Source organism: Charadrius vociferus, unplaced genomic scaffold (assembly GCF_000708025.1).
Source record: "Charadrius vociferus isolate BGI_N301 unplaced genomic scaffold, ASM70802v2 scaffold190, whole genome shotgun sequence".
Lineage (NCBI taxonomy): Eukaryota > Metazoa > Chordata > Aves > Charadriiformes > Charadriidae > Charadrius > Charadrius vociferus.
In genome coordinates, this window is record NW_009646608.1 from 5,222,632 (window position 1) to 5,233,320 (window position 10,689).

General features: G+C 54.5%; 1 protein-coding gene across 1 annotated transcript in view; it reads left to right on the forward strand.

The window, feature by feature from the left end:
* Positions 1-10,689, forward strand: part of RGMA (repulsive guidance molecule family member a) — a 17,345-nt gene that overhangs the window by 923 nt on the left and 5,733 nt on the right. The gene's annotated exons all lie outside the window — the stretch shown is intronic.

The following is a 10,689-nucleotide window of genomic DNA, read 5'->3' on the forward strand; positions in this document are numbered from 1 at the left end:
ACCATTATTTCGTTGGAGAGCTTGCCCCCGCCGAGCCGGGAGCTGTTGGGTTGTGTCCGAAAGCGGGATGGCAACCAAACGGTCCCGCAAAAAGCATGGGGGTCCCCCGGGGCGAGCACTCGCCCGCCGGCCCTTCGCCGCGCACCCCCCGGCCGCTCGCCCCGATTGCTGGGCTCTGCCTCCCCCCTCCCCAGCCCCGGTTTGTTTGTATTGTGTCAGAAAAGGAGAGAATTTCAGAATTACAGCTGAAAACGCCATCTGTTTCCAATGAATCCCCCATAGTTTTTCACAATGTTTTTGGCAGATCTCTGCCTGCAAATTCCTTCAAGCCCTGAGTGCTTGTTTTTGTTGGGGGAGGGGAAACCCAGTCCACAGAGGCGGATTTGTTCCTTCCAAAACTCTCCAATTTCTTTCCCTCCCTTTTTTTTTTTTTTAAGAAAAACCCTAACGCTTAAATCTCTCCGTTTATCTTTTAGTTTGGTAAAACTTTTCCTTTTTTGTTTTTTTTAATTTATTAATTTTTTTAAATCGCCTCTGCCTTTCTTTTGCATAACCGTAGGTGAAGCAGTCTTGCACACACATGCAGTAAATAAATAAATAACTGCTGTACGCCTCCCCCCGCTTTTGCCCTCTTAGCCCTATTGCAGGAAAGCGAGACTTTTCAGCGCTGCCCGGAGCACTTGAGGTGTCCCTCTGGACCCCACATCTTCTTGGGGATCCCCAAGGAGGCTGGAAGCTGAACCCCTCTTTTTTTTGGGGGGGTGGTGGTGTTTTTTTTTTTTTTTCCCTCAGGAAACTGGAGCTGCTCCCATGCGTGTTGCTTAACGTCCTTTTTCGGGGCGTTTTGAGTTGCAAAGCGTTGAGGCTGTGAGATTTACGGTGCAAGAAAGAACTTGATAGGAGATCTGGCTGCCTGCTTTGTTTGATTCTCCCTTCAGCAGTCAAATAAGGTGCAAAGAACTGGCAGAACGAGGTGATCCGGAGCCCGCGGGAGCGGGGCGCAGGCGGAGACGGGGCTCCCTGTGCATAGGGCTGGGAGCGCGCCGGGGGCTTTCATTGAAAGCTTTTGGGGTGGGAGGATAGGAAAAAAAAAAAGGAAAAAAAAAAAAGGGGGGGGAGGGGAGAGGAGGAGGGATTTATTCCCTGGAAGATCCTTTGCCCTTTTTTCCCCACTCTGCTTCTTGGGAATTTGTGGGTTCCCAGCAGGTTCCCAGTCCGGAGGAAGCCTCGCACCCCTCCTGGGAGCCCTGGGTGAGCGGGGCGGCTGGAGGCTGCCCAAGCGGGCGCTCGGCGTGTCACATCGGTGCCTCGCCGAGTTCTGCCCTATTTATTTATTTGCTTAAACCCCCCACACACACCTCTACGCGCACACCCCGGGCTGGATTCCCGCTCTCGCACCGATGGCTTCACCCCACTGCCTCCTGGGCGACCTCCGCCATCGAGCACCCTTGGGTTGGGGGCACTGGTGTGGGTCCCCCCGTGCGTGGGTGTCCCCCGCGTGGGTCAGGGTGACCTCTGAGCGTGGGGCAGCTGTGGAAGGAGAAGGCCACTGCTGACACTTTCCCTGGCAGAAGTCCTCCCTGTGCCAAGTCCCAACGTCGGATGCTCGTGGGTGCTCCCCCCTCCCCGATGGGACCCCTATGTCCCGGGGTGCTCACCTGCGCCTCCCAGTACAAACCACACTGAGTTTTCTCGCAAATCCTTTTTCTGCCCTCTTGTACTATGAAAATCTGGCCCTGGGTTGTTTTTTCCCCAGATGTCAGGCTTTGTGCGCTGCCTCATACTCCAGTTTGCTTTGGCTTTCCCGGTTTGTCTTCAGCTTTGCCGTTTCGCCTGTAATATGGTCCTGCCTCCAAAAAAATGAACAAAAAAATAGGGATTTTCTGCCCTTGGTCCATCTGAGCAATGTGGTTGATTCCGGATAAGGATCCATCCCTACTGGAGGTGTATCGCCTCGGTTGATAAATGGCTTTTGTCTCAGCGGCAGGGAGGGACGTGATCGCCGCATTAAGCCGAAATTGAGAAGCGGGGCTTAGAGGCTGTTAAAACAACACCTCCCCAAGGCTGCGGATGGGGAGCCGTGCCGGGGGCCGGGGAAGGTGGCGGCAGGGGAGCAAGCGCGCCTGTGCGGGATGTTGTCAGGGCAGAGAAGAAGGGAGGGATCCAAACGTAAACCTGGAAATATTTTGGCTTCCCTGTTTTGTTGCTTGCTCGGAGCCGGGTCTTGTACTTGGAACAGGGAGTTCTCTGCGATTGCCAGCGAGGCTCATTGCGGGGCTGGAAGGAGGCGCCTTGTTTTTAATGCAGATGGGGTGGATATGTTGCTTTTTTCCACAGAAAATCCTGAAATTCCCAACCCTTGGTTACTTGGAACAGGGGGGCGATATTAAGAGTGACTTTGGGTTTATCATGGCAGCAGCTGAGGTTTCCTTCTTTGTGGCCCAAACAGCTGCGACGAGTGGGATGTGCACACGAAAGCTCTCACAGGGCTGGGAAGCCATAAAAACTTCCTAACCTGGGGGCTCTGCTCGGGCTCCGCGCCAACCTGCTGTCCCCGCAGCACCGGGCTGCCGCGCTGGATCAGGCCCCCGTGACAATGAGTTTTGTGGTCTCTCTTCTGGCTCCCTGATGGGCACATCCCATAAAGCAACCGCAGGCTCTGGCAGGGGGGTGCACAGCCCGAGCGAGCCCCTCCTCACCGCATCAATCCCTTGGGAAAACCCCCAGCCGAGTGCTACAGCTCCCAAGGGATGAGAGTTAGCAGGACAGCAAAGAAGGTCAAAGACGGGGGGGGGGGGTTTGGTCCGTCTGTATGGGTTCGATGGAGTTCGGTTTGCTTTGCCCGTTGGAGCAGACACCAAACCTGGAATAAAGGGGAGCGTGGGAACCCAAGACCGAAAAGAAAGCATCAGGGTTTTAGGTGGTTTGAAGGGGGCTGAGGGACTTGGGGCTGCTGCAAGGCTGGAGTGATGTGTGCTGGGGTGACGGGGAAGGGGTTTCACGGACGGATGGGGGATGCTCAGAGATGCAGCTGTGGTGGGGCAGGTGAGGGGGTGCCTGGCCTTTTTTCTGGCTGTCCTGGCAAATCCTGTCTCGATGCTGCAGATCAGGAGTAATCTGTGCAGGCAGAGCTCTGCCTGGCTGTGCGTGGCACCCGGAACGCACTTGTAAGAGGAGAGCCCCTAAATGCCTTTAAAAAGCTTTGTACCCTGCACTTGGCAACTACTGGGATGAAAAGAAGAGGATATTTATTCCCTTCTCCGTGAGCTCTCAAAATAACAGGGCGTTCGATTGTAGCCTCAAGATTGCTTTGCACTCAAGTGCAGCCCGGCTGAGTAAATCACTGCTTCACCAGCTGAAATTCCTGCAGCAAGGGGGAGAATTGAATTATGGCCAACTGCAAAACCAGATGCCATCCCCTTGATGAAGTCATCGGGCTCTTACTGCGGAGAACAAACTGGCTCCTACACACACGCAGCCCTCGTAGGCGCAGACTGAGCCGCTCTGTCTAACGGCCCGGCCGTGGTGTGCGGGGCAGCCAAAGGCTGGTGTCCCTGCAGATGCGAGAACAGTAGGTCCTTCAGGGTGGAGCACCAGAAGGGTGTCGAGTCCCACTTTCCGCTGCACGAGCATCCAGGGGAGTCTGGCCATTTAATTCCCAGCAAGCGGAGCTGTCCTTGCGTGTACGGGGTTTCTGTGGGTCAGGCAGAGAGCAAGCTTCGCTGGAGCCCAAAGTATTTTCTCAGAATCACAGACTGGTGGGGGTTGGAAGGGCCCTCTGGAGCTCCCCCAGTCCCACCCCCTGCCAGAGCAGGGGCACCTTCAGCAGTTGCACAGGACGGCGTCCAGGCGGGTTTGGAATGACTCCAGAGTGGGAGAGCCCCCCACCTCTCTGGGCAGCCTGTGCCACTGCTCTGCCACCCTCAGAGGAAAGAAGTTCCTCCTCATGTTTAGATGGAACTTCTACATTCAAGTTTGTGCCCGTTAGCTCTTGTTCTATCACTGGGCACCACTGAAAAAAGACTGTTCCCATCTACCTTTAGATGGGAACATCTAAAGGCACCCTTCCTTTAAGTATTTATAAGTATTGATAAGATCCCTCCTCAGTCTTCTTTTCTCCAGACTAAAAAGACCGAAGTGCCTCAGCCTTTCCTCATAAGGAAGATGCTCCAATCCCTCAATCATCTTTGTAGCCCTTTGCTGGACCCTCTCCAGCAGCTCCCTGTCCTTCTTGAACCGGGAGCCCAGAACTGGACACAGTACTCCCGATGTGGCCTCACCAGGGCAGAGTAGAGGGGGAGGATGACCTCCCTCGACCTGCTGGCCACACTCTTCTTGATGCCCCCCAGGATGCCATTCTCCTCCCTTGGTTTCCTCTCCTTCCTGGACAGCTGTTGACTTTTGGTCCCCAAAGCCCAAGTAGTGATCTACAGCATCTTGGTTTTTGGACAAGCTACCTTTTTTTTTTTCTTGCCATGTGACACACTCCGGACAGCCCTCTCTGAGATGACAAGGTCATGTAGCAGGACGTTTTAGGGACAGATCCTGGCTCTGGGCTTTGCCAGCCCACAGTGGTGTGAGAGCATCACTGTGCTGGGGGTGGGAAGGTGCGGAGCAGCGGCACCGGAGGGGGGTTTGTTGCAGTTAAAAAGTTACTTTTTCTCTAAAAATTAAAACCTTGAGCGCAGTGGGGGCAGCAATCAGATGCATTTAAAAATAAACACACCTCTGAAGGTCCATGGCTGTGGAGGAGTAACAGCTATTTTGGCTTCCATGGGACGTGAGCGGTGGGGACCGAGTCGGCAGGAGGCGATCCACTAGATCCCTCGTACGGTCCCAGTGTTCATCGGGTGCCCCTATGGCTTTTCGGTGGGCTGGTGGTGCTGCTGCCTGCCAGCCGGGGCAGCTGCCACCCCACGCCCTGCGCACAAACCAACGCCTCCGATTGAGATGCCGCAATTTTTTGGCAGGCGTTTAATTGTATAAATTTGCCTCATCCAGATTTATGTGCTCCGGGCTTTTCTCCATCTCCTCGTTTCGGGTCTCATTTACCTCAGGGTTTGAAGGGCTGAAATTTCACAAGAGCACGGCGGGGATGATTATTCCTAGAGGGAATCCACACCTGTGAGCAGAAAGCGTTTCCCTGCCAGCCCCGCCGCTGCCCGGGCGAGGGGGAGGAGGGCGAGGGACCCGCTGCCACACCTGGGGGGCCCCCGGGCGCTGGTGGGTGGCAGCCCTGCCTTCAAAGGCACCCTGGGAAAACAGCTTCGGCGTGGGGAGAGTGATGTCTGCTGGAAACCTGAAACACTCGGTGATGGAGGTGGCTGGCGGAGGTGGCCTCGTCTGGGTACCGCTGCTTCAGAGGGATGGGGACATGGGTGGCGTTGGCCGTGGGAGGAGGCTGAGGGTGATGCTTCGCGCAGGGGATGAGAGAGCGAATCCACCTCTCTTCCCACCGGGCTGGTCTTGGGTGAAACCCTTCATGTGCTCAGCGTCCTCCTCCATGAAATGGTCGGTTCCCCTCAAGGAACTTTACCAGCTCTTGAGAACTCTTGGGGAAAGGGGCCGGGCGCTCCCCAAAAGCTGGGAAAGCCCAGGTGTGCAGCTCCAGCACCGCTTTCCAGCCCGCGGCACACCGTGGCGGGGAGCCAGCTTCATTAGCGCCCTTCTGCAGATGGAGAATCAGAGGAGATCACTTCCCTCCCTCCCTCGCTCCTTGTCCGCCATCCACCGGCTCGCAGCATGTGTCTGTGGAGCAAAACCCGCATCCTCCAAACCATCCACCAGCGCTGCTTCCTCCGAGCTGGTGGAAGCTCAACGGTTGTGGCAAAAGCAACGCTTAAGCCCAGGATGAAGTTAGAAGAGCAAAGTCTGCAACTCTGTTACCGCTGGTTCCTCCTCTCAGCCCATCGTGCCTCCCACTCTTCCCGAGATTTGCTTGTCGTTCTCCCAGCAGCATCGTCAGTCGCTCATGGCCCTCGGCTACGAGCTCCATGGTTGATGTCCTCTCTGATGGTGTCTTCTCGCCGTTCTGCTTGCATGGAGATGTCGAAGCGAGCGTGGAGGAGCAATGCTGGCCAGGGGGGCTGGGGAGAGACATTCGCCCCCACTGAACGTGCCGGGTCAGTGGTAAGCTGACTCTCGGAGCCAAAAGAGCTGACTAAGTGACAGGAACAATCAAGGGCTCCTTCGGCAGCATCCAACGGTTCGTGCTGTAGCCGGTGAAGACACTGACTCTGCTTTTTTCCTGCCTGTGCTTGCCCTGTGTCTCCACGACGCCAGGAGCGGAGAGATGGGGGGCCATGAACTCGGTGCTGAGGACAAAAGGGAGTTGGCCGTGGCTGGTCCTCCAGATGCTTTAGTGACTGACACAGGTTGAAACGAGAAAACTCCTTCTGTGTCCCTCATTTGACTCAAAGAAACTGGAGAAAGCCTTTCCCCAGCATCCTCTTGAGCAAGACAAGGACAGGGTTAAAAGAAGCTGCATGGATTGAGGTGCGCTCTCAGATACATCTAGAGTCACTCCGGCCCGTTGCCCGGATTTGATGCATCCACTACTTTTGCCAGTGGAAGAGAGCACAGACCCCAGGCCCCAGCGTGGAAGGTGGCCCCTTCGAGCCAACCTCCCCATGCACGCCCTTGCAAAACATGAGCTCCAGCGCTTTAAGAGAGTCAGGTTTATTTTTCTCCTTCAGTTCCCTCCTCCTGGTCCTCCTCCCCCCACTTCAGTGCAACTGAAACCTGATCTAATCCCTTTGCACATGGGTAATTTATTGGTCTATTGGGCTTTTCTTGATGGCAAATTGCATTGTCTTTCTTCCTGGGTTGAGGCTTTGGAGCAGTTTGCTGCATTCCTGAAGCTCTTAACTCAGGGCTGATCTTTCACACCCCCTCTGAGCACAGTCAAATCAGTTTTATTGGGCCTTTTTGTTATGCAAACAAGGCAATAATAACCAGGCTATTATTCTGCAAGATTGTGCTTGATTAACAGTTCAAAGGAGGTCGCTGGAAGAGCCCGGCGCTGCCATCGAAGCACAAATCCTTTCACGAAGCTTGGGTCAGGTGGCCCTTGGGTCTTCTCCCCATGGTGCCCTTTGGGGCTCAGGAGAGCTGCCCCTGCCCACGACACCCCATCCATCAGGGTTGCGGACAGCTCCGATGGGCTCATGTCTCTCCCTGGCATGACACAGCACCAGTTGACGTGTGTCGGCCGCACACCAAGACATGGGTCCAGCATGGTCGGCAGGTGGGGTGGCTCAGGTAGACTTCCCTGCCGGGACAGGGACTATGCGAGGGATGCAAAGGGCTGATGTCTTTCATCCCCCTGGTTTTGCTTCGGACTCCCAAAATCTTGCTGGAAGGGACCCTGTCAGCCAGGTTTTTGAGGAACAGTGTGTTTTTTTTAACTCTTGGGGTCATTCTGGTGCTGGTGATGACTGCTGTCCGCCCGGAAGCTGAGCAGTCCACATCTCCTTGAGGCTGGTAGATGTTGCTGGTATTTAACACCTCTGAGAATCGTGCCTTTCCTATTCAGGTGTCAGCATAAATATGTTTATTTAGATTACTTAAATAAATACGTGTTTAGGAGCCGAAGTCGAGGTGCTCAGATCTGAGGCCAAAGGTAATTACGTTTTACTGTGTTCTCCGAAAAAGCCTTTTACTGCATGTGTGAGGCTTGCACATCTACACTTCAATCCATATATTTGGAAAGACGCGGGATGATGTATTTGCATCACATGCGGGTGATGAAATACTTTCCAGCCCGTTAGCAACCCAGAGGATATTAAACAACATCTCTTAGCAATGTGGCGCTTTAAAATTCACAGGTCTGGGTAACGTGTAGCCAAGAGTCTTAAAGGAATTGGCTTTTGCTTTGTGAAGTTAATTTCCAGTAATTGTCTTTGCTAGAGAAATTCCAGAAGAATAGGTGAATTGTTGATTTTGTGCTAGTTTTCTGAAAAAACGTGATTTGGGTAAGCGAAATCCAGGTAGCCTGACACCAGCTGAAGGGAAAATAGGGGAGCAGTGATAATTAAAAGGCTGTTAAAATTAGATGCGTTCATGTCATATGTTTGAACGCTTGATTTAACAGCGTGTAATATAACGTACCAATGACGAGGGCAGAGCAGTGGGACCTACATCACGAGATACCCCAGGTTCCCGAGCACGTGGGGGCTCCCCGGGGCAGGCGGACCCACGGGATGCTTGAGGGATGGAGGACCGATGCTTTGCAAACCAGAAGCTCTGGAAAAAGGTCCCACGGCCAAACAGCACATCTTGGTCCCCGCTGTGATGCAACGCCCCGGCGAAAGGGGTGACCTCGGGAGAGCGGCGATCCTGTGTCCCACAGCGGGATCGCCCTTTGGGGTTGTAGGTTTTGCAGGAAACAAGGCTGCCGGAGGGAGGTCTGGTGGTGGGGCCGGGCAAACACCTTCCAGCGAGAACTTGAAAGTGCAAACCGTTTAGCTTATCTAGAGGACTGACAAGTGAGTTGATTGCGGTGTGTAAATATCTTTGTGGGAAACATACTGGTTACTAACGGACCTTTTACTGCTTTGGAAAAAATCGCTGGTTCTTTTTATGTCCGTACAATGAAGTCAGATAAAATCCACTTAGAACCAAGACCCGCGTTTTGTAAAGGTGATAAACTCCTGAAACAGCCTGCTGAGGAAAGGGGTGGCTTTTCAGACTGCACACACTGCAGAAGTCCTCATGGGAGGTATACCTGAACAAACGTGGGGCAGCGGGCTGTGCATGGTGGTGGGGGGGGGGACGGCTGTATTGGTCCAGGTCATTTAATGATTTCTTCTGGCTTGAAACTTCCCGACACTGTTGGTTTCAAGATACCGAAGGAAATTTCGTCCCTGGTTTGAGTGGCACCAAACCCTTGAAAGGAGAAGAGATGATGGGGAGGTTGGGAGGTGGCTGGGCTACCAGGGGTTGAAGTCACCCATCCCCAGGATGAAGGACCCTTTGTGATGGACAAGAGTGGTGGCATCACCCACACCCCTGGGGGGTGTCTCACAGATCCCGGGAGAGCCTTGCTGGGTTCCTGCATGAGAGGGGTTTGTTTCCGTGCTAAGTCATCTGTGGTTGAAAAACAGATCCATTGTGAGTCGATGGAAAATAGATTATGCGGAATTGAATAAACATCGTTTCTTGGCCCGGGTACAGATGAGCCTGCACCGCTGTGCCAGAGCTGCTGCCAGTGGGGACGAGGCAAGGCGTGCTGGTCGGAGTGGGAGAGGGTCGTGCCTGCTCTCCTCCATGGCTTTTATCGGCCGTGGTCCCTCCCCAGCAGCCAGCGAGGGGTTTGCCAAAGCCAGTGGCCACCGGTGCGGTTGGAGAAGCCTCTCCGGGAGAACCCGGGCGCGCGGCCCCGCTCGCACACCGACTCTGCCGCTCGGCACCTGGCTCTGGAAATCTGGCCTTATATGGGGCCCTGAGTGAAACAGCGAAAAAGGGACGGGTGCCAAAACCGGAGCGATAACATCTTAAAGAAGAACACTCCCCCTTCAGGCCCAGGGAGGAAAGGAGATGGGCTTCTCTGCCCATGGGGGTTTTGGGTTGGTTTTTTTTTGTTTTTTTTTAAACTCAGTACCTTATAAAGTCATGCGTGACCCTGGGGCGGTGCGGCGGCGAGGGATGCACAGGGATGGGTTTAGCCCTGAGCGTCGGGGGGCGGGGTTGCAGAAAAAATACCCAACCCATCTACACAGTGGCTGAAGGGCTGGAGCAGCCCGGGCTGTGCAGGCTGCTCGCTGGATGGGATGCTTCGCACCGTGCATCCCGGGACCTGTCGGTTGATGTGGGGTGTGTGGGTCCTGCATGTCCAGGGACGTGTCCTCCAGCTCCTCCCGGGACCGGGGCTGTGCTGGCAAACCTGTCTGCAGTGACAGCACCTTCGGCCGCGTGCGACCTCAGGGTGTCCTCAAGCTGTACGTTAGTGTAGCTGCTAGGAGAGCAATGATTTTAATTGCCTGATGCCACAGTTGTTTGGGATAACTGGTAATGGTGGCACTGGTCACACTTCTGCTTGGCTTTTTGACTCCTACCTTCCACTGGGAGGGTCCCGGGGGATCTGCAAAGCTGTCTCTCATCAGAGGGAGTGAGATGTGTTTTCCTTATTTTCCACCCCGCTAAACCCACACCGGCACCGTGAGCATCTCGCCCCAAAACTCCCCTGTTTGCACTCCCCGTGTCAGCAGACTCGCTTGCTCCTGTCACTCGGACTGTGCGATGACCTGCATTAAATGCCATCCCTTACTTCTCCCGCTGCGTTAGGCACCGTGCTGGCTATAGCGTATCACAGCAGCTGTGTTTGAACGTACGGCCTCCAGAGCCAGGGCGGGCGGCGCGGGGGAGACGGGCTTTTCTGCCTGCCGGGAACAAGACATCATTTGCATCACGTAGGACGAGGGGAAATGGCTTCAAACTGGAAGAAGGTCGATTTAGATTAGATATTAGGAGGAAATTGTCACTCTGAGGGTGGTGAGGCACTGGAACAGGTTGCCCAGAGAAGCTGTGGAAGCTCCATCCCTGGAGGTGTTCAAGGCCAGGCTGGATGGGGCTTTGAGTAACCTGGGCTGGTGGGAGGTGTCCCTGCCCAGGGCAGGGGGGCTGGAACAAGATGATCTTTAAGGTCCTTTCCAACCTAAACCATTCTATGATTCTGTGTTTCTCATGTAG